A 24350-nucleotide genomic window follows, 5' to 3' on the forward strand; every position below is an offset into this window, starting at 1 on the left:
TGCTCCCTGCACTACAGCAGCTGAGGAGGCTGTGCCAGAGGGGAGGGTGGGCACCTTCTCCTGTGCCAGGGAGAGGGAGTGTTCTCTCCATCCCATCTCACACATTTTTCAGGGAGCATTCTTTAAAAAATGCCATGTTTGTAAGACAGGGTTTTTTTATGATCTTCTCTTTATTCTGAAAGAAATGCTTGAACTCCTGCTGGAGTGGGAGATGGAAAGGCCCTTTGCCTGATCTTGCAGCCAGCAGGGAAGTTCAAAAGGCCATAAAGTCTCTTTCAGCCCAGAGCTTTGCTATTGGCAGGATGGGGGACTTGACCTGACCCCCATCATGGTGATGGAACTGCAGAAGAAGTAATGGACAGTGGGATCATAGCCCTCCTGATAACATATCCTGGGCCTGTCTGGATGTTTTACTAATGAAAGGAGGACTTACAGGCACCAATGGAAACCAACCAGAGCTTTCTGCAATTGACTTAGTCCAGGATTTTACCCTGTGGTTCTTCAGTTACTGTTTTGGTCCTCACTGCCTTTTCTACCTGTTCTCATTGTCTTCTCTATGCATTATTTTCCCTTTTTTTGGATGGAAAATATTTGCTGCTCTCAGGTCCAGGGCAGCTAAGGACTCCTGCATGGTACTCTGCCTTAAGGAGAGATTAATTTCAGAGATGGGAAGTGCTGACATACTTGAATAATGGGAATTCTTCCCCTACCCTTTTTTTAACCACATTTCCAACATATGTGCTGGGTTTCTGAATTAGTCAGGTGGAGCTGACTGATGTTTGGCTTTCCTTTCTGTGCACATCTGCTTTTGAAAACTGGATTGGAACAGTCACTCCAGAAGCAATGCTGTGATTAATTCCTGGAGTAATAGAGGAGAATTGAGTCCCAAAGCTCAAATCCAGGGCTGGGCTGAACCTTTGCTTGGGGATTCTTAGGGATGGAGGCTTCCATCTCCCAGCTGGCCCTGAGAAAGGGGAGAAGGGTGTATTGAAAAGAAATGACCCAATGCCATCTTCCTGGTGACCTACCATTAACCTCTGTGTCTTCTGTAGTTTAAGGCAATGTTGCACATGACAAAAAAAAAAAAATAAAAAAAAATCAGCAAATACTTTTCTGAAGGAATCAAACAGTGTTGTTCTTTACCAGCTCAGATCTTTGTTGCCTGGGGCTATCTGAATCATTCTCCTTGCTGAAGTGTAAAGATGATTTTCTTTCTCCTTAGTGTGAAAAGATTACATTTATAAGACTCATGCATGAAGGACCAAAAAGCTTTAGTTTGGCTGCCCAGTAAAGCAGTTAGGTGTCTGCATTGCTTCATTACCTTCCTCTGGTTGTTACAAACCAGCTCCATCACAGCTATTGCTTCTGCTGAAAAAAAATCTCTGCCTGGGTCTCTGCAGGCTGACACATGCTGCAAAATGTACAGTTTGCACCAATTGTTGCTGTGTGCTGGTAACAGCCAGTGTGAAAAAAAAAAACCCACAACCTTCTCTCTTCTCCAGTTCATATTACTAAATTTGTATCATGTGGGCTTTTGTCTTTATTTTCCCTGTTTTAGTAACTTTGAAAATACCTCATGGGGCAACAGGAAGCACCAGAGACACGATAAGGAGGGACAAGATCCTTGGGGAGCAGGGCTGGAGGCCACACCAAAATAAACCTGGAATTGGGGTGGGCTGGGTGCAGCCTGAGCCAGCCAAGGTGGGTGCCCCTGCACGAGGACTGTGCTGGTTCTGTGTGTCAGAGTCTTCCACCCTCCTCTGAAATCACTCTGGTTGTTTTGGATATGTCCTCCAGGCCATGGTTTTCCTTCCCATGGCACCTCTGGGAGACTGAGAGGTAACAACAGCAGCCAGGTTGGTAAAAATTTCTGTGGATTTACTGTCAATAGCATCCAGCTTGCTTTCTTTCAGAATATTTTTCCTTAACTCCTTTTTATTATTATTTTTTTTCCAGTTAAGCCTTAAAAATGGTTGGGAAATGAGATTTTATTGATGGAAGAATTGCATGTAAGCCTTTGCTTTCAACCTATGTTTTCAATGGAAATAAGTCTGCTGCAACCTAAATTCTTTTTCTGCTGGTGCTAATCCTTTTTGGGTTGGTCGCTCAATGCAAACTGAAAAATAATAACAATTTCATGAAAACTGGGGGGCTGTTCCTGAACATATCCTTTTGTATAAAATGCCTCATTTCCTGAGGGAAGGGAAACATTTCACAAACTTTCAGCCTGTCTCAATTTAATTTTTGCTTTTTCTACATTCTGCCTCTGGTTCCACATCAAATCATTCAGTTTTGTCTGTGCCCCCTTCCTCCCCATCTGCAACACTCTAATGGGAAATGAATCTCCAAGCTCCTTTCTGTTCCTTACCATCCCTTAAGTCTTCTGCTCTCACTGAATGACTGAGATCATACAGCTTCCTTTGTAAAACACTAAAAGTACCACTTTTTTTTTTCTCCCTAGAATTCCTTTTGTTTGGTGTCAAATGCAGAAACTCCAGCAACATAAACCTCACAGATAAAGAAGTCTTTATGCTTCTATTTGCAGTGAAGATCCTTCCTCAGTGGAGATGGATGTTCTGGCTTCTCTCTTCCCAGCCACTTCTACATCTCCATCCCCTGGCCCTGCATATGCTGTGACACAGGTTGGCTCTTGTGTGAGCAGTGGTCACACCACAGGCCATATTTCTCTCTGATGATTTTTTTAGTGTTTTCTAGTTTTTTCCTAAGCTCTCCCAAAGCAAATAGGTTTGGGTAACCCAGGTTTCCTGCTCCAGGTGATACCTTGGGCCATGACTTTCTCAGAGCATGGCAGACCCTTCCCCAGTAGCAGAAGATGCCTCGGTCCTTGGTGGGACTGGAGTTTTGCAGTGGTTTCCAAATCACAACTGCACCTGAAGTCATCTTCCTTGCTTGCACCTCCCATGGGAGCACAAACTCCCACGCAAGGGGGTGTGACAGCAGCTGGGACAGTGTCATGAGCTCATGGTGGCTCTTGGAAGCTCCTTGGCTGTCAGGAACGACAAGGGAAGACAAATGACCAATCAATGTGATTGATAAACAAGCTTCAGCTTTATTGAGGGTTCAGGGTTCCATTTATACTGTTTCTGTTAATTATGCCTACGAATCAGTTACTGATTGGCTACTACAAAAAAGTTACATTTGCACCTCCCCCCACTTGGGGATTTTCTACCCAGACCCACACCTTGTTTACTTGCTGTCTTACTTTTTCAAAATCTGTAACAAAACCACCAAGGACACTGTGTCCTTGTCATGTCTGTTTACCAAGCCATTCTCCAGCACTTGGCTGTGTCACCCAGACCCAGTTCCAGTGCAAAGTACATCCCTGGGGAGACAAGGCACTGGCAACGTTCAAAGGCAGGTGAGCCATCCTTCTTCTGAGGAAAGGGCTTGGAACAACCTGGTCTAGTGGGAGGTGTCCCTGCCCATGCAGGGGATTGGAACTGAACAATCTTTAAGTTTCCTTCCAACTGAAACTGTTCTATGAAAGGCCCCACAGCCTACAGGGCTGCTGTTTGGCGCCCAACGTGGGGCCAGAGCTAATTGGCTTGAGCCCAGTTCAAGTTTTGACTAATTTGCCTGAATAGTTTGAATTCCAACTCCAGTGGGAGGATACTGATATGGCTTTGCTGAGCAGAAATCAGGCCTCTTCCTTTGGAAATTTTACAGGGATGGAGATTAAACCAATCATGCCATACCTTTGGTATTCAGGGTATGTGATATGTGGTTTTGTAGCTGGGATTAGTGTTAATAGTGTTAATATGTGGTTTATTTTTGGTAAGAGCTGCCTAAGAGCCCTTGTTGCACTCTGGTCTTCACTATTGGTGTATATGGTGGTGCATGGTGCAGTGGTGTTTCATACAGAGATAAAAAACTTGGTTGGTAATTACACTTTTAATTTGGGAAATGATACCACTCCATCTCATTTTGGGCTGACTCTGCCGATTTCAGTAGCAATCCTGTTTAGCAGGATTTTCCACCTGCTCTGGTTCATTTTCATCCATCCTGAGCACATCCACCCGCTACGCCGAGCAGGGGAATGGAATGCAAAGGGATCAGGGAAAAAGCATTCGATTCCTGTCAGGTAGATGGAAACGTAGTTTTCCTTCTCCTCTCGTGCGTCCTGGAGAACGTGCTGTATGCAGAAGGTGACCTTTTGTCTCCTTCCTCCCCACCCAAGCTGAGAGAGCTTGGGCTGACACATCTGATGACAGATAGATACCAGCATGAGCAAATTGTGCTTGAACTTGCTCCAGAGAAAATTGTTGGGAGGCGTGCGCAGGCTCAGCTGCATCAGGGAGAGCACAGATCACACTCAAATGTTTGTGTCATTTGCAAACACCACTGTGAGGGGACAGGGAGGGAGGAACAGATGAGTGGGTTGAACTCTAAAGGTTACTGGGGGCAACGTGAAATAGAGCTCTGTGTTTGACTTCTGAAGAATATTCTTCGTTTGGGGAAAGTTTGATGGAAATCAGATTGATCCTTGCCACTTGTATTTTTAAATTTCATCTTCTGGGCTTGTCTTTGTTGTTGTTTTGTTCTGAAGTTGATTTCTTGCTTTGATTTGCCACAGGAAGTTCCAGAATTCACCAAAGGTTTGGTTAATGTGTGTGCTGTGTCTTCGTGGTATGAGTAGAAATTAGGGAGAGTAGATATTAAAACATTTGAAAATTGTAGGAAGTGTTTCTGAGAATAAAACTCTGATCACAAATCCCAGATTAAAAAAAAAAAAAAAAAAGGAAAAGGGAAAAAAAAAAAGAAATTGAAATAGAACTTTGGAAGCATATTCTTTCCTGACCAAATAGATCCTTCCAGGTTGATCTGCAGAAAAGACCCCAATAGCTCATTAACTTACCACAATTTAATGAAGAAATGTGCATTCTGGTCACCTCCATCACTTTGCCACTCTGCTCTGAACAAACTCATTGTCTTCCTGAAAATGCCCCAGCCTGAACCCTGCTGACATCTACTTTCAAGGTAGCCTGGAGTTCCTTCAAGCATTTTATTTTAAAATGTGATTTGGGGATTGAATGAGTACCACGTTAGTGATACAACTCTCTTTTTTTGTCTTTCTTTTTGTTATGGTGATTTTGTGTCTCTCTCCATCCTTTGAAGTTAGAAAGGCACTCATAGAGGGGACTGCCTAATGCTTGGCCATCCTGTGGGATGCTCAGAGATGTGGGTTCACTCTCTCCACCTGACACCTATTTTATCTGTTCAGGCCGTGTCCCTTAAAAAAATGGACTCTGGAGCCAAAAGGACAGCAAGAGATGGATGGTGCTGGCATGCAGCCACTTCAGAGGACAAAGGCAGAGGCAGACTAATGGAACCTGCAGGACTGGCATGCAATTACCTTGTTTGCCAAACTCATTATAGAGAAGTCACATATTGCCTGTATGCTGCCCATGGCCTTGGAGACAAAGCTGTCAGCTGGACTAGGAAAAATTCTCAGCCAAATTCAGGTAAGACTGGAGCAGGTGTAGAGTTGATGAAGTTGGTTTGCGTGGCCTGATAGAGACCAGAGTCTCTGGTCCCTTCCATGCTAGTCCCATCCTCAGGATCACTTTGGGTGGCCTCGGGACCACTGAGTTTCATGAGACTGCAGTGCCCCTTGCTGTGCTGCTCCAAACCTCCCCAGAGCAGCTTGCTCTGTAGCATCATCACCCCAGCACACGTGCCTTGGAGTTTGTGCCTTGGTGATTCTCAAAAAAACCCTCAAAGTACAAGCGTGGGATCATGAGCCAAATCTGATTTTATAATGTTAGCATTAAAAACAGCAAACTCCATGGCATTATAAAAAGCCCTTTTGTCTCATCAAAGTGCAGCAGTATTTGGATTATTTGGGGAGCTGCCTTTATTTCAGATGCCAGGTGCTATTTTGGCCTTGGCACATTGGTGAAAGTGCAGTTCCCATTTCTTGATGGTGCTGGGGAGGTGCTGGGCTGTGGCTTAAGGCAGAATCAAGGTAAAAAAAACCCTCTGTAAGAGAAGACATGAGGAGCTACAAAGCTAACACTGGTAGGGCCAAATCATGCATTTCCAAGCCCCAGGACCACAGCATCATATTCCTGAGTCCCATCAGGACAGCAGCTCCTTATTCCTGAGTCCCATCAGGACAGCAGCTCCTTACCACAAGGTCCTTGTCCCCTGTTGTCCCTGCTGGCAACACCCTCGGGCCAGGTCCCCTCCAGGGTGGTGTTGGCTCAGTGTCACCCTGCCCCTTGGTGGGTGGGGGGCAGGGTGTGGGTGAGCATGGGGAGGGGATGGCAGCTCTGAGGTGTTGTGTGTGGCTTCTGAGCAGTGACCCCAGGGCTGGCGTTGCTGAGATGGTCCCCAAACACTGCTCCTGCACAGAGTCCAGAGAGCAGCCTGGAGCCTGAGCCAGCAGCCTGGGCAGCTGTGGCAGAGACAGCAAAATGCACTGGAACATATTCTGTGGCTGTGAGGGTTTGTTTGGGGGACTTGTCCCTCTGATGGGCTCTCCTTGGAAATGACACATCGATGTTGAAAGCCTTAAATGTTCCTCGGGCATATTGACAAAAACTGCATGCTTCTCCTTAAGCTGCTGAAGCAACAGGGAAGAGAACATTTCCTTTCAGCTAATAAAAGCCAATTTTAGTTGTTTTTGCTTTGTTTTCTTTTGCCACTGCTGCTGCTGTGGAAAAACAACCCATCCTCCTGGAGTGCTTCAGTGGGCTGCAGACATGATTCCCATCATCTCATTATATCCTCAGGGGTTTTCCTGGATGCATCCCACCTCACTTAACCCTTGCTATGGTCTTGATGCTGGTGGCATGTGCTTCTTGTCCTTTATCCATCAGGTAAGTTGCTGGCATCTGGCACCTGGACTGCTTCAGTTAAGGACAGGAGTCCCATCCCCAGCAAGGAATGATGGTGACCTCTTTACCAGCTCCTTTCCTTTCCACTTTATTCCATATTTATCTGCCTAGCTCAGGTGAAACCACAGCAGGACACTAGAGAAACCAGCAAGGTTTCATTATTCAGCTGTCAAAGGCAGACACCAGAGTTTTCTGTGGAGCCTCAGCACGGAGAAAAAGAGGAAAAAAAGTGGCCTCATCTTCCAGTATTACCCTCAAAGTGGTAACACGTGTAGCTTTATAACACATGTGGTAACACCTGTAACTTTGAGGAACCCTTTGGAAGTGATACTGGGAATCAAAACTGTCTCTAGATGTTTGCAAATCACCCAGTATTAGATGCATAACTTCAGATTAGTTGATGCAGTTAGGTGTATATGTGGCAACACACAGATACATCTCTGTTTTTTTCTCTGCTCTGTGCCTGGTGCTTGATAATGATTGGATTTTTACATTATTTGTTTTTCCCATGCACATTGTGCAGTGTCTGGATTTGTAACTGAGGCACAAAAGAGCCATGAGCAGTGTCCACTGATCTTCTCCTAACTTGAAAATTGCTGGAGCTGGTTATGTATTAACTGCACTGTTTTTTCCTAGTGGGCTTTCACAGCTTCCTGGACACTCAGATCTACAGAACTCTCTCTGGCTGTCTCAAAGAGAGGGAAAAATTAACCAGGGGAGCACTCGACCCTGGGAAGTTTTTTGCTTGGTTTGTCTCATGCCTTTTGTGACAAATAACACCAGGATCCTATGGACAGGGGTCATCTTCCCCCAGAGCCCTGATGGTGGTGATGCTGCTCCCTGACAGCTCCAGTTTGACACAAGCAGAACTTTGTGGCTGGAGTCAGGGGATGATAGATGGGAATTTTGTCAAAATTTTGCTGCTGAAACTGCTGGTTATGTTTATAATGTTTCTTGCCTGATTTATGTACGTGGCTGAATAATTGATTTCCTCTGGAATTAATTGCTTGCCTATTTGCCCTTGCTAATCTTCCCTCCCTGTTTTGTTTTTTATAGCTAGGGGCTTAGTTTTCAAACATGCAGCATCTCTCATTCATTTGGGTTTGAGTTTCTAGCTATTTCATGGCTTGTCTGCATTTAGGAAGGCAACTGGTACAGCCCAGCCTGGCTGCAGAAAACTCTGCTGCATCCATTGGTGGTGTTGGGCTGCTGAAGCAAGACTTTGGTGGTTGTTGTTCTTCTCTGGAGCCATGTTTTTTGCCTGAATTTTGAGCATTTCTTGTCCTGGGAGGGGCTGGGGCAGAGTAAAGTTTTTCAATGGGCTGTGATTTCTGTGGGAGCTGGGAGCAGCCTGTGGAAGATGGTGACAGTAGCCTGTAGTTCAGTTCACTCCTGCCTTCTAAAACTCCAACCTACGTTTTAAAACTGATCTAACAGCTTATCCAAGCAGCTTTGAACCCTTTCCAACTCCACTATTCAGCTTCTTTCCCCTGTTCCTTCCACTCCTCACTCTCTCTGAGCTTATTCATCTCACTCCCCCCTCACCTGTGTTTTCTGCATCTGGCTTTCAGCTGCTCCAGGCCACAAGGAGCCCCCAGTCATTCCTGCCAGCAATTTCTTGAATTGTCAGTATAATTTAGGAAGCATTTCTCCAAAAATACCTTTGCCCTAGAGGGACTCCTGTGAGTTGGAAGACACTGGTGGCCTTTCCAAAAGGACTTGTGTAGTGTAGGAGCTTGGGTCTCAATGAGCAGCAGTAATGAGGGGTGTCTTGATCCCTTGGATGCTGTTTGGAATCTCTGCTTGTTGTCTTGAAGTGATCCAAGCCAAGGATAAAACATCAGTATACAGGGATTTGCATTTCTCTCCTGTAAGTCCAAACCTGAAAATTATGTAGACAGGAGACACTGTGTTCATGGAGACACTGAAGTTGCTGTGCTCATGGTGGTTGCCCAGTGAGTTTTCTGTGGGGTTGGATATGTGGTTTGATGAGAAATATTCAGGGCCTGGAGGTGTGAGATGGAGTAAAAGTGCAGTTTCCCATCCGTCTGATCAGGAGATGAAATGACACTTTGAGGACATACTCCTCCTTCCCAGAAGAAAACTTTGCAGAAGTTTCTAAAATTTATGGTTTGTCTCCAGGACTGCCATGGGCCAAGCTGTAGACCATGGGTTATATGAACTTGAAGCTGCTCTAGAGCTGCTGTATGAGAGACTCAACCAGCTAAAAACCTCCCCCTGACCCAAACCCAGCTGCATTCCAGTGATGAACTGCAGCAAAGGCAGAGCTTGCTGCAATGGCTTTGCAGGTGGAGCAGAGGATGGTTAGAAATCATCCAGTTATGGGAAATCTGAGTCATGAAAACCATTGGGTAAATTTAAATACATTATTCTAGCTTGGAGGAGGAGGCCATCTGGATGTGTGTCTTACTGAGGGATGAGGCATTTCAAATTGCAAAAAACTGTCCTGAGCCTGAAAAATCTTCCAGACCCAGGATAAAAAAGACCATCTTAGAATCACAGTGATGTAGTGTTTGCATGTCAGGTGTGAGGTACCACTCAGGTGGAATTTTGAATCAAGAGTCCAGCTAAGGAGCATAACATTAAAATATTTTTAAACATGGTAAGAAACTTCTGCTGCTGTTTGCCAGCTATATGAATGAGGAACACCTAGAAATTCCATCAGAACTTCACCTTGTAAAGTCCCTATTAGAAATTTTTTAAGTATTTGAACTCCAAATTCCATGACAGCTCTGCTTGAAGGAAAATGCTGGGAAAGAAACAAGAGTATCTCCCTACAGCCAGATTTCCCTGGGCTCAGATAGGCTGGTGAGACAACCTGGTTTTTAACTTGGTTTTGAGAGTTTAGTGTCTGGTTTGCCACCTGGCTCATCCCTGCAGGCCATGGTTAGTGGCTGAGTAGCCAGGGGGTCTCCTGATGGATGTGCTCCATCTGTGCCTCCCCTTCCTGGCACTTGTGCTGGCTTCCTAAACCATGTCACCTGGATGCTCAGAGCAGCTGCAGTCCAGCTCTGTTCATTACACAAAGAGCAGGTTCTGCAGGATGGAATTCCTGCTGGACAGCAGCTGGGACAAGGCTGAGAAGTGGGAGAGCCAGAGGTGGAGCTGTGGTGCTGACCCATGGGAAGAGGGGTGAGAAGTTTGTGTTGCAGCCAGCCCTGAGCTGTGGTTGTGAGAGGGGGAATGATCTGAAGTCAGTGGCTCCATCCCTCTGGGTGGTGGTGGCTCCATCACACACAAAGTGCAGAGTGAGAGCACCCTCTGTCACCATCTCCTGTTGTCTTCTCAAGGCTTGCAGGTGCCACCACTCCTGAGGACCCTGTGACAACAGCAGCCCCCAGTGAGTCCAACCTGAGCGTGGAGCCCTGATTGCCAGGAGGGATCCAGGTCTGATGCCGTGGCAGGACAGGATTTGCTGAAAAAATTCCATGCAGGTGCTGCTGCAAAATACACCAAGGCCCACGGGGCTTCCTCTCCACCCTTGCTCTGGGCAGTAATGGTAATTGTAAGTTTTATTGTATTTTTTACAAGGATAGATCTCAAAAGCCTATGGTACAGACTCATCATTATCATCTTACAGATGGGGTTGCTGAAGCATAAAGAAATGAAATGACTTTCCTGGAACCATTAACTGGGCAAATGACAAGGCTAAAAATAGAGTCCAGATATTCAACCTTTCATACAACCCATTGCCAGCCCAAACTCCAAGGAAAGATGCCAAGGAAGTCAGTGCAAGCAGGTAACAACTGTACAACTGAATGCAGTTACTGAATCCTTTTGGTAAGATGCTTTCTTGAGGTGCTTCACCTAGAGCTCTCCAAGAACCCAACACATTTTGGGAGAAAAAAGGGTTGACAGAAAGGCCAGCGAGCCACATATGGCTGTAGTGCACGTCAGTCACACAAACCTTAATACGTTTGGAAGTTCCAAGTGCCTTTTAAAGCTAATGGTCTGTGCACTAATAGCTCCTGGCCCTGGCATCCAGGCTGGCAGCTGGTGCCACTAATTGGTAGCCCCGAGGATGGGCACGTGTGCAGGCGACTGGGTTTTGGGAGGGGTGGAAGGATTAGAAGCCTTCCCTTTGCTAATGCTGTCGTTCAGCAGAGTTTTAAATCCAGATGAAAAGTCAAAAGACCATGAGGGGCTAACAAAGAGCAACTTTACCCCATTAGCAGTGCTCAGCTCCCTCTGACCTGACAGGCAGTGCCTGGAATGGCTGGGCCAGGGCCAACCCCTTCCCCTTCCACTGCTGGAGCTGCAGCTGCTCCTCTTCCCTGTGGTGTCTGCAGGACTGGGCTAGAAATAGCAGCAGGGAATAATGTGGCTGTCTCTGGCCTTTTTGGGGATGCGAGGTCGATTATTTGAGGGGTGGATGTCAAGTTGTATAAAAGCATCCAAACACTTCCAGCTAAGCCCATCAGATAAAAACAGCCTGTCTAGTCCAGGCTTGTGACGCCCGCTGGGGAGGGCAGTAGCACTGTGCTCCCTTCTCTCCTTCCTGGTCTCTGCCTTGTTGAGTGTTGTAGGAATGTAGCCTTGTAAGGCAAGGCCATGGCAGAAAGAGCAAGAGCACTGAAGTGGCTAAAGAAGGTTGTCAGAGAGCTGAAGCTGTCCAAGGAGATGCTGTGTGTTGCAGAGCTGGCACTGAGTGATCCAGCCCATAGCTGGAGGGCCACTGGAATGCTGGGAAGTGGCTTGAGCTGTTCAAAGCAGTGGGTACCACTGCCACTCTTGATGGCAGGAGGTTATGAAGCATCCTCTGATGTCTTTTTAACCCTGCTGATTGAGGTTTTGATGTTCCCTGTGAAGCTTTAACACGACTTAGAATGAACCCATTTGAACATCATCCCTCTTTGTCTCCTTGAGAGCTGAGCTCGCCCAGACTTGGGACTTGCAAAGTCCCTGCAGCTGCTGAGAATCTCCTTCTGATGTTCTGCAGATGGTCTAGGGCCCACTCCAGCCTCCTGGGTATGTTGGAATAATTTCAGATTGAAAACCCTTTAGGGAGACCTCTACATTGCTGACTGAGGTTTTATAGTCCCCAATTCCTGTTGGATCTCAGACCTCCTGTTATGTAGCCAGGAACTTCCATTTAGTGGTTCTAGATCACACGGTAGAGACCAGAATGTCCCAGTGAGACACAGAAAGAGATGAGCAGCTCTGAGCACACTCATCATTAGCCTTCCCACCATTCTCCAGAAATATCCTTTCCCACTATGCTTGTGACTGAGTCTGAACCTTGCTCCAGATGGCAGTGGGCTGAGGAGATGAAATTTTGCTGCAGTCAAAGCTCAAAGATGCACAAAGGAGGGAAATTGTGAAATTGAAATGACAGGGTTGTTTGGGTAGCTTGTGATGTTCTGGCTTTAGAGAAATCCATGCCTAATGTGCCTGCATGGCAAGGTAAACTAAAGACCATATAAATCTATTTAAGCTTAACATAAGAGGAAGAAACCCGTGTCTCCTGGACTCCTTGCTGGCTGCAAGCATTAAGCATCACTTGTACATGCCTTGCTCAGTCACTCCTCCATGTTAAAGAGCTTAGGATAAGGTATTTCTGGGATTTGGTTACTGCAGAGCTCAAAGGCCCAGCTGTGCCACATTCACACTTTCTTTAGATGACATCGTGACCAGGGCTTCATGGAGGAGAGCAACCTTCTTGGTCCTTGCACTGCCCTGTCCTTTCCTCCTGCTCTCCTGCTGCTATAGAGAGATCTCCCTGCTTATCTGCTCTGCCTGTCCTGAGCCTGAGCTGGAGGTGAGGGAGGAAAGTCCCTTCCAGAAGCCAGGTGACACCCAGGAATGGGCACTGTTTCACGTGATGGCAGGATGAGAAGCTGGTGCTTGAAGTGCAGGGGTGAGCTGCCCATCTCAGGCAAGGCACCCACGAGTGGATGGTGCCTTGCAGCTTGAGGCTCCAGGGAAGTCAGAAAGAACCTTCCCACTTTGGAAGGTGAGGTGCTGCACTGCTCTGTACTGAGGTCTGGGTGTCCTGGGGGACCTTGGGGAAGTTGGAAGTTGGGGAAGAAGGGGAGTTGGAGGAGTCTGGGTACAGCATCAGCTCTGCCTCCAAACCTCTTCCTCTTTCTTTCTCCTCCTACTTCACTTCCATTGGCATTTGTCACTGTATTTTATCTCCCCACCTTCCTGTTTTCTTTTTTGATTTATTTTTTTCTCCTGCTCTTAACAATCCTGTTTCCAAGCCTGGAACCTTTGAGAATGTTTGAACTCAGCAAATACTTTCTGTTCATCAGGAGCCTTTTTAAAAGGTTAACTGTGCTTTAACACGGCAGCACCAGGAGCAGTGCCTAGAGGTTATTAAACCATGGTGTATTACACATGCTAACAGACACCTTTCCCAATAGCTGCCTCATCTTTCACCCTGTATTAATAATGCCAGGAGTTCTAGATTGTCTGTCCCTGTCACTGCTGCTGCATATTGATACAGACACAGGCACTGGCTGCTAGAGGATGTTCCCTGACCTTTTTTTCCTTCTTCCCACCCAGAACATTCTATAGATTCTCTGGCAACCCACACTGTAGCCTGGCAGCAGTGGTTTGGTAATGTTTGCAGTGAGGAGTCAGGGTATAAACAAGCCCAGAGGGAATGCCATTCCAAAGGGTTATAACAGTGCAGACCTTGATGCTCCCCTGACTGCCAGATCTGATCTGCTCCTGTGCCAAGCTGTGACATCTGAGTCCTCTTCATGTCTCTGATCTCTGTTTTGATCACTGCAGGGTACAAGCATCCACCACTGGACACTGGAAAGCTGTAGGACAGTAGAAAGGAGGGTGCAGGGAACCTGAGGAGTTTTTGTAGTCCACCCCATCACCCTCAGGTTGCAGAGGTTCAAAAACCACGGAGGTTTTGAAGACTGAGTTTGTGGGGAAGTGAAGTCATGCTTGCCTTCTGGAAAACTCCTTTTGCTGAAAAGGTGGGAGGGAGCTGCATTGCTGAGCTCCAAGTGTGAGCAGAGGCTGTGCAGAGGGGTTGGGTTGGCTGCCTACAGCTCCCCAGCTGCTGCTGGTGCATCCCTAGGGAAGGTCCCTCTCGTGTCTACAAAACCAGCTCAGGCCCTAGGAACTTGGACACCCTCCTCATGCACTGTAGTATCAGTTTAGTGAAGGAAAGCCAAGCCTCTATTTTTCTTCATGGAATCCCAGCTCCCCCCACTTGGGTACCTGCAGGTGACAGGACTGAAGTGGCTGGCATCCCTTTGTGCCATTGTCCCTGCAAGGAGGGCTGGCCCCAGTGATTATTTCCAAGCGTACAGTGTGGACAGGGGGGTCCCAGGGTCTCCATCTGCCTGTATGGGCAATCCCTGGCAGCTGCTGTTGGGATGTTCCAGTTGCCCTTGCTCTGAAAGCCACAGAGCATTGCTGCCCATAGCAGAGGGGGTTGGAGCTGTGATGATCTTTTGGGTCCCTTCCTACCCAAACCATTTATGACTCCAAATGCAGTAGTGGCAATTGCTCCTCCTTTAGTTCCCATTATACTCCTGGGATCAGCAAGACCCCAGCTCAGGGATGGGTCTTCTCTTGTTGGTGTCAGAGCTGGAACTGTGTCCTGCTTGTGGGGGCAAGCATGAGGAGACCCTTGTCCCCAGGGGACAGCTCATGGGAAAGGTGACATTGGTGGAGAAGGGCATGGTGGCACCCATGGTGCTGGGAGCCAGACCCTGAGCTGGGTGGGAGTGATGAGTGACCTTTTGCAGAGAGATGCTGTGGGACTTTCTGGAACAATGAGGACAAGAGCTGAGCCTCCCAGAGCTCTTCCAGGCACTCTGGTACATTATAGCCCCCAGACTGACGTAATTAATGAGACATCCCACTTTATGTAATAATGGTTTTTTGTGTGACTCACCCTAATGAGGAAAAACAATGCTATGTGCCTCCTAATGGGACTCCTGGTCTTTATGTCCCAATGTTTGCTATGAATTATTTAAGGCATCTGGAGGGGTTTGTGAGTAATGAAATCTCTGCTGATTCTGTCTCACCTCAGATGACTCCAAAGGTCTGGTTAAGCAGCTCTGGTTCTGTTTCAGGCTCATCCTTCACCTGCAGATCAGCCAGGTTGAAAATTTCTCCATGTTCTTGTCCTCTACTTCCAGTTAGCTCATGTCTCTGTTTCCTTTGCCTTCCCTTTATTTACAAAATAAAATCTGTCTCTATATCATCTGCCTGCCTTGGGTGTGCTCGAGCTCAGTCTGTCAGAAAAGGAAAGTGTGGTCAGGGAGTTCTTTAGTGCCCTCAAGCTCTTGGACCTTATGGGTCCTCTTTTTGTCATTGCAGGTGGAATCCAAAGGGCCAGAGAATTACAGGAGGAAACAGGGCTCTGGGTTCCCTTTGCTCATGACCATATGAGGTTCAGATGGTGAAAAGCACCTGGAGATTTTTTGAAAACCCTGGTTATAGGGTGTCTGATGTACACACCAGTGTGTGTGAGGGTCATACCAACCTCAGGCTCAAGGTTGGCAAGGTGGGTGGGAAGTGCCAGCTACATTTTATGAGAATCACTGCAAAGCCAGTGGTCTGTGGGTGGTGTTTCTCTTGCAGTAAGGAAATTAAGGAAGGACAAAAAGGATGAGGAGAGAGTGAGGCACTGGACTTTGGCTTGGCTTTGGTGTTCAAAGGAATGAGCAGATGAAGCCTCCTCATAGTGGGGAAACTGGCAATCACTTTAATGTCATGGTAGGGCTTTTTTGTGGGTTTGTTTGTTTGGGGTTGGTTTTTTTGTTGTGTTTTTTTTTTTTTGTGTGTGTGTGTGTGAGGGGTTTTTTTGGTTCTTATTTTTTAAGTTCAAAACTTTCACGTTGGCTTTTTCACTCTATGCCTTGAGGCTGTGTTGCACTCCTGGAATTTGAGGCTGTATAAAGACATTCTTCTAGTTACAGCCTTGGAACAGAGAGCCTGGAGAGAATGCTGAGAAGATTATAAATTGCTTCAAGAGAAGGACAAGAGCAGACAGTGGGGCTTTCCCAGAGCCAGGGGCTGGTGCAGAGCTTCAGTGCTTTGGAGCATCTCTGAATCTGCCACTGCCCATGGCCAAGGGGATAAAGCTGAACATCTGCCAGCTGTGGCTTTTGAGCAGAGAGGTGATCCTCCTCATTCCAGAGAATGAGAGTCTGATTTAAAGCAGTTCATGGCCTGTTTTTACTGACATTAAAAGGGCACAGATGCTAGGCTATTGTTACTATTTTTAGGAGACTGCTTGAGATTACAGGCGTACAATAGAGCAATGGAAAGGGAACAATTCTCCCTTGAAGGAAATGAGTTCAGAGGCTTTTGTGGAAGCCCAAGTAAAGGGATGGATGTTACAAAGCCATAGTGAATGGGGCCCTGATACAAACTACACTTCTACTGGACACATATGCCTCAAGTTCTTTGTCTTCTCTCTGGTTTGGTCCATGTTCTCTAGATCCTAAAATAACCCAATCTATCCAAAAATAAAAGCAGCTTAGGGGACACCACCTTGAAATTCCTGTCCTCAAAAGCAGTGGCTAAGTTAATCAGGTGCAGTGGGATATTTTTATTGTTTTTCCCTGAGTAGGAGGATTGAAGTTCACTTTAAGAACAGAGCCAGTGTTAGTTTTCAGCACAATTTAAATAGCTCAGAATTTTTCTACAGCCATCACAGCCCATGCCTCTGTAAGGTCTTTGTCTCACACAGGGGACTTCTACTTTAAAGCCAAGGGGTCTCCATGTCCAAGTGGGTGGCAGGGGACATGTCCTGGGTATCCATGGGGCCTTTGGCAGTGGTTACCTATTACTTTTGGTTCAAGAAGCCAGGCTGGGTGTTTAAGTTAGAGCAGGAGCCAAACCAGGAAACATGGTAAAAGTCACTATTGCCTCTCAGCTTCTCTGATACCCCTGAACCAGTGCTGGCAAGGTCTGAAGGAATGGCTCAGTGCAAATCCCTGGCCTCAGAGATCTTAATCAGACATCCTTCCATTCTCACCTTCTCATTCCTCCTCTCCTCAAAAGAGCCCCAAGAAAATTGATCCATCTTTCAGCACGTATAGGTAAAAAGAATGCAAATAATGGTGTTCACACCATTTACATTTATTCTTAGTATCATTTTCCCCACTAGGGAAATTTGTCTTTAACTTGACAACTGGCTGCAAATGCTTTGTCCACTGGATTGATGTGCTCTGTGAATTAACAGGACTTAGTCAGAGGATGACTGGGCTCTGCTCCCCTGAAAGCAAAAGGAACATATGGGATATTACGGGGAAAAAAAAAAAAAAAAAAGAATTAAAAATCCGAAGACTATAAGAACAGCATGATTGCTAATTCTTCCCAAGATGCAAAGTTTAAAAACAATTAGATGGTGGCACAAACTGTGCTAGCAAATCCATCTCCATGTGCAAAATTTTCTGTTAGCATTTGCAAATTGGACAGCGAGTTGAAATTCTCCCCTGTGGAGAAGGGGAAAGCACAAAGGCTTCTGGCCCTCTAAAATCTTGTTTGTCTCTGTGGTACTTACAGAGCCCTCATTAATGAAGTATTTAAGCATGTTACAACCTTATTGCAGCCCAGGAGAATAGCTTTCATTTTGCAGGCATAAATTGAAGTCGAGGAGCTGTGTTAACAGTTACCTTGGCTCAGCTGTCCTGGGAGCAGCAGCCTGGAGCATCCGAGCTGCACCTCCCCGGGGCAGTGCTGCAAATCCAGCTGCTGCAGCAGAAGGTGACAGCATCCTTTTAAGGTCCTTGGGCCACTTTATCTCCCCAGCCTCAGCTATCAGGTGGGTCCTACAAAGCAGAGAGTGGGGGGGACACACAAGGAACAGCCCTGGTGGCCCATCTGCCCTGTGCTCCCAGCCTCCCTGCAGGTACCACAGCTGATCTGCAGCCAGATCCTCCTCCAAGGGAAGGGCCATGGGTCTGCGGATGTCTGGCCTCTGGCCAAGCCTCAGGGGTGATCTTTTGAGCAGTCCAAATGTGTAATCCTCCTGCCCTGTTCAGGGGACCTCCAGGGACCTTGTGGGAAGGGAACCAGTTGGGGCAGCACACTTGAACCAGCCTGACCAAGGTCTCCATCACTCTTCCTGCCTTTCAGCATCCCATGACTGTCCACTCATTCTGTCTTATTTTGTTTCTTTGATCATTCTTCCACTTGTCTGTTTGAAAAATCCAGCCCTTGTCCCAGCTAATGCAGAACCAGGAGCACTGGGGGAAACCTGCTGAAGCACCCCAAAGCCAGAAGACCCCAAAGCCAGCACCATGCTCAGAAGCAAGACAACAGCTGGACATGGAAATACCCAAATGCAAACCTAATTAAATTCTTAAAAAGCAGGGGAGAGCTTTCAGCAGGGAGAGAGCCAGCAGCCATGGCTGGTGGATGCCCCGTGCTGGCAGGAGGCAGCAGCAGCTTCTCCATGGCTCATCATCTTAAATAGGCACAGCATAAAATTCACCTAAACCCCAAAGCAGCCTTGGGCTATGAAATTCAGCAAGTCCAAAGAATTCTGTGGGGAGAGTAAATGAGGAGAGTCCTTGGAACTATTTATTGCTGTAGAATACGTGCTTTTTGGAAGAGGATTGTGAAGAACATAAAATATTAGCAGCCCAGAAATCCATTTTCTTTCACACAGTTATTCTTGGTTCTGATAATCCCTCCTCTCAGTAATTTTAAAATTCAGAAATTGGTCCAAACTTTGTTCCTCACAGGGAATATGTCACTACAAGGCGTTGGAAATCTTCTTTACTGCTTTCCCATAAAGACCAGTTGACAAATATACGAGTTGTCATGGGAGTGGGAAAGTTGATTTACATTTTTTCAAGACTTCTTACTTAAGATCTCCTTTTCCCCTTCCTCCTACTTTGGCACTTTTTTCTGAACTCCTGTTGACACCAGAAATAAAAAGGGAAGAACCCACAGGGCTCAACCTGTGCAAGATAATCAGATGTAATTGTAGCAATTTGCAAGGTCTCTGGTGGGCTCAGTCCTGTTCCTATCTTCATCCCAGCCCCTCTCAGCACCTTGCAGATACAACAGCAGCAGAGCCTCATGTGAACAGGGTTTGAAGGGACAAATGGTAATGTCTTTAAAGTAGAGGAGGGGAAGCTTTAGTTTAGACATTAGAAATTCACTGTGAGGGTGCTGAGCCCCTGGCCCAGGTTTCCCAGAGAAGCTGTGGCTGCCCCATCCCTGGCAGTGTTCCAGCCCAGGTTGGATGGGGCTTGGAGCAACCTGGGCTGGTGGGAGGTGTCCCTGCCCATGGCAATGGGGTGGGGACTGGATGAGCTTTCAGTTCCTTTCCAATCCAAACAAGTCTGGGATTTTGTGGCTCCTGATCCTCCCCAGGACCAGTCTGGGCAGGAGAGAGGCACAGGCAGCTCTGCCCTGCAGGAGCTGGAAGCCCAGGGCAGGGGAGCTGCTTGGCTGCTGTGACAGCTCAACAATGCAAAGCAAATTTCTTTTGCTATATGTACATAGAAATATTTCTCAACCAAACCCGTTAGAGTAATCGTATTTTCTGATGGATGAGAACCCCAGGTTGCAATATTCTCTAACATTACTTGCCTAGGACTCAGGCTGGATTTGCTTTTTCTTCAGGCAAAACTACTGTGCTACACCTTCCTGTCCTGTGGTCTGGACCAGCCCCAGTCAGATCAGGAGAGAGCACATACAAACCTTCTTTTTTGCAAATCCTGAATCATTTTCAGACTCAGCTATATCTGAACTCCATTTCTCTTTTCACCTCCTAATTTGGAAATTTTCACTGGCACTTTTGTAGCCATAGGCTTGCTCAGATATTTGAAACCACACGAGCTGCCCCACTAATAAGAGGTGTTTAACACACTCATAATAGTCTGTGTGCATCTAAAGGGCTGAGATCCACCTCTAAGCTACCTTCTTGAAGTGAGTGAAATCCTCTGGATCTCCATGAATTTGCACAAATATAAATCAGAAGCTTCACTGTGCATGAATTAAGTTGCATGAGTCCTACTGATGAAGCACAGGCTTTTCCTACACGTACACTTTTTTAACACAGGTTGTGTTCAAGGGAAATATCAATTGAATTTAATCCAAGCTTTGCCCCTGGGGAGGAGCAAAGCTCATGGGGCTGCCCAAAAAGTCAGATTTTGCTCCCCAAAGTGCACTGTTAAAGCCATGAAGGCTTAGGATGGCTGACAGCCCTCTTGTTTTCCTGAGTAAATGAGTAATGCTGACTTTCCCTCCCAGGCCCACTGGGTGCTGAGTGTGATTAAAGGCAAGTCAGAAAGGACTGTGTGCTATTAATTCTATAGAGGAAATCTCTTGCATTATTCAGTGGATGTATAGGGCTTATTCTAGGAGGAGAGAAAATAGAGAAGCACCTTTGGTTGTATTGTAACATCTGTGAATGCAGCTGGCTCTTTTCTCTGTGTTCCACTTATTATGTGCAATTTGGATGTTTTCTTCTCCATCCTCAGATTTAAAAAAAATAAAAAAAAAAACAGCTTTAAAGAGAAGAAACTTGCAATGCTTGTTATTACCAGGGCAAGACTCCCACTCCTCCAGCAGACAGGAACAGCCAAGCTTTGGCTGTAATATCTGCTATCATTTGTCATCCTTCACGTAATCAGGTAATTTCATGTAATTCCTACACTTTCAATCAAGCCTGGGGAGCAGATGGTAGAACTCAAGCCCCTGGATTTTGTCTAATGATGTAGTCTGATTCCAGACCTGAGGCTGGCTGCTGGGGCCATCAGATCTGCTTCTGCTGGATCTTCCCTGGGCTGGGACACCTGGATGGAAGCATTAAAAGACTCTTCTGTGGGATGGCTGGAAGCATCTCTTGCCATATTCCCACAGAGGGAAGGTGATGGGTGCAATGGGATGAGCAGCTCCAGGTTCCTCAGGGTGCTGGGACTCAGGCACTGCAGCTGCACCTTCCTGTGCTGCACCCTGGGGTGTCAGCACCCTGGGAACTCTGCACCCATCCCCTCTCCTTGCCAAAGGAGGAAAGGATTGGGGACCACTGAGCATCCCAGGGCTGAAGGGAGCAGGGGGCTTTCTGGTGAGACTCAGGCTGCTCATTCTTCCAGTGGAGCTGTGCTGAGTGGCACTTTGTGACAATTACTGACAGGAATTTGGACAAAAGGTTGATGGTGTCTTCAAAACATCCTTTCCAGGCAGTGGGTAAGGGAGCAGTCACTGTCAGAGCCACGATGCTGATGTGGAGCCTCTCAGCTGATGTGAAGAAGCAGATAGGTGGGGATGGAGGAGCACAGGTGTCAGGGGTTTGTGTCACCTCTGCTCTGTCTTGATTCATAAGTTTGGTCAAGAAATGTGATGTCCCATGTCTGATTTCTGCTGTCTCTCAGGGCAGAGGGAAGCAGAGCGCTTGTAAGGTGTGGCTCAGGCTGCTGGGTGCTCCATGGAGCTTCTCTGAGAGGCACTTGGTGCCAAGCACAGATGTGGTAATGAGTGGGGATTTCTGCTCAACTGGAAAGACTAAAAGAGGTTTAAAAAGCCTCCTCAGAGCACTCCTAGATTCTGAAGGAGTAGTTATCAGAGACTGGAGCCTTGCAAGCAAAAAGGCACAGATGCATTCACAGAGAGAGAGGGAGATGGATGGATGGATGGATGGATGGATGGATGGATGGATGGATGGATAGGTGGGTGGGTGGATGGATGGATGGATGGGTGGGTGGATTTGTGGATGTCTGCACTTGTGGGCTGGGGTGCCTGGGTGCTGTGGTACCATGTTCATTGTCACTTCCCAGACACCTGGCTGACTGGAGGCAGAAGATGAGCTGCCTTGTGGTGCTCATGAGCTTTGTGGGCAAAGCTTAACCAGGCTGTGGGAAACCTTCCCCAGGGCCAGGGGAGATGCATTTTGTCCAGCAGGAAAAATGACAGAAACAAGTGAGGAGACATGAGGGTTTCTGTGTTGCTTTTGTTGAATGTGCTCCTGCTTTGATGGATTGTTTGTCCTTCTGCTCCCACGTGCCCATGGCTGCTCTCCCAGTGGGTGTTGTTGGAGGACTGCTGGTGACCCAGGGGCTCCACTATCACCCTGCATCCCCCTCCCTCCTCCATCCAGAGATGAGAGATTAATCCTCAGCTCTGATAATCATTGTCTGCTTGTGAAGGTTCATCAGGTGCAACACAGACTCAAGCTTCTCTGAGCCTTGATGATAAGCTCTCCTTGTTAAAAGCCATTATATTCCCTACTAGCTGAGTACAATTCTGACTGACTACTGCAGTTCTCTCTGCGTGTAATTGAATTCATATTCATCATAAAGCAATGAAAAATAAATTGTGTGTGTGTTTTTTTCCTCCTCATAAAGCAAGGCACGCCGCTGGCTCTGCCTTCCCTGTAATCTTCCCCTTTGCAACATATTGTAATAGAATTCATGGGAACAGAACAGCTGAAATAGATTGTGTGGTTTTGACCCACCTAGCAGAAAGAGAGCTTTATTCCAGTGCCAAGGAGGAATGGATGAATTCAGTTGGCTTCAGAGGAAAGCTAAAGTCTCAGTTTAAGGTGCCTCGACACCAAAGAGCAGTGCAGGCTGGCTGGGGTTGTGTGCCCCAAGTCATGGGGGGGTTGCTAAAATGTGCAATAGTTGGTTTGAGTCTAAGGTCATAAAGACTTTGTGTGTTTCCATGCAAGGTTTCCAGGTTCAAGCCTCTGTAGCTCACGTGTTCCCAGCATGCAAAGCATTCAAAGGTCCCAAAGGATCAGCTGGTCCTGTGTGTGGTGCCAGTGGGTCACTCCAGGGGGCCCATTCTCTGTGGTTCTTTGCTGTCTCCATGGTGAGGATGTGAGCAGAGGAGCAAGAAGTGGCTTGGAGTGGTGGCAAATAAGTGGAGGGCACTGGGCACTGCTGTGGGGAGGGTTTGTTCCTTCACTCCTCATTTCTGCCCTGCCCTGGTGACTCTACTGCAGAAATTGGTTGCTGCAGAAACCCCCTCCTCTGAAGCAGATGTTAAACCACTGGTGCTCTCTAAATTCTGTTCATTCTGTTCTGTCCCTTTTGTCTGAGCAGCTCACAAACAACAGATAATTGGTGGGGAGCTGCACAGCTGAGGCCATTGCTTCCTCCTCCTCCATGTCTACCTTTTTCTGTTGTTCTCCTGTCTTTCATAGGATCTAAAGAGGTAATGGTGCCTGTGAGCAGAGCTGCTACTGCAGGGTAGAGGCCCATCAGAAATGCTTCTCCAGAAAAAAAGAGATGTTTTCTGTGGCTCCTGGCTCACTGCCAGCTGTGGAATAGCTGCGTCAGAGACAGACCAGCCCAGACAGTTCTAATGGATCATAAAATTGGTGAGTTTTGTTCAACAAAGGGTCCAAATGTCTTTCCTGTTAATTATTAATTTCATTGTGGCAAAATCATTAATTGCATTTTAATGCTGAAAGATGTTACTTCTGCAATTCACGGAATGCACGTTAGGAAAAGAAATAAAGAGGAACTCGGTGGTGAGTCCTAGGAGCTGAGTGAGTGAGCAGCAGGAGGCAGAGCAGTTGGGGTCCTCTCTGAGGCTCCCACCTCAGCACACAGGGAGAAGGTGCTGAGCAGCTTGCCCTGCCCTGCATGGGATGTACTTTCTGTCCTAAATCAGTGCTAGATGTCTGCCAGCAATTCCAAGCCCTTCCTTAACCTCACTCTGCTTGGCTGTCCTCCCTTTCCCATTGCAGTGAAATTTCCTTAAACTAGTAAAAAATGTAGAGCTGGGATTTAGGTTCTTGAGGAACCTCTGCCACAGAAGAAACCTGGAGCTGTGTGTGGCTCAGGAGAGGAAGATGCAGTGATGCTTCTGGGCGTTTGACAGTCCTCTCTAATTTAAAAGTCTGTTTTGGTAGCTGTTCCTTGGAGTATCCTATTACACATAAATACTTTTTCTGTTTTCACCTTTACTGTTTTGCTGGTTTCTGTAGCTCAGTAAATGTTTGCTGCTGCAGATGGGAGCTGCCATGCAGGATGAGAAAAGCAGTTTCCTTAGGTGAGAATTTTTTCCAGGTCAGTAAAGACAGTTCAGATGCCACCAGGTATAACCCAGAGAAGCACTTTCAATTGCAGTTATTTGCAATAGGAATGTAAGATCCTGTGGACTGTACAGTGCTTAACTTTTTGTCAATACCTCTCCCTATTACTTCCAACACTCTTTAAGAACCAGAGAGTGACTAGGAACAAAACCCAAGGTGAAGAACCAGGAGTCCTGAGGCCCAGCTCCTTCAGGAGAGAGATTACCACGAAATCCTGTTTGGACTGCAGCCTCAAGTTTGATGTTCAGGAGATAAAATCTTAGCACCTGGATTTTCCCCTAGGACCATCAGATGAGATAAATAAAATCGGATGGAGAACATGCCCAGCTCCTCCAGTCCCACCCTAACCACCCAGGCTGTGTATCCTCTCCTGGCTCCCTGGTGATGGTGGCTGCCAGCCCACCTCCCCCTGAGCCACAGAGCTGTTGGAGAAGAAAACCTGCACTTATTCTCAGATGCTGAGGCTGATTGCATCCATGATCTGC

At 46.9% G+C, this 24350-nt stretch overlaps 1 long non-coding RNA gene across 1 annotated transcript; it reads left to right on the forward strand.

The window, feature by feature from the left end:
• Positions 1-6614: 6614 nt before the first annotated feature.
• LOC139803514 (uncharacterized) lies at positions 6615-24116 on the forward strand. The gene is made up of 5 exons (XR_011729034.1): positions 6615-6842; positions 10172-10380; positions 10462-10620; positions 22969-23145; positions 23991-24116. It is a non-coding gene; the product is annotated as an uncharacterized lncRNA (long non-coding RNA).
• The last annotated feature ends 234 nt before the right edge of the window (positions 24117-24350 follow it).

This window comes from Heliangelus exortis, chromosome 16 (assembly GCF_036169615.1).
Source record: "Heliangelus exortis chromosome 16, bHelExo1.hap1, whole genome shotgun sequence".
NCBI lineage: Eukaryota > Metazoa > Chordata > Aves > Apodiformes > Trochilidae > Heliangelus > Heliangelus exortis.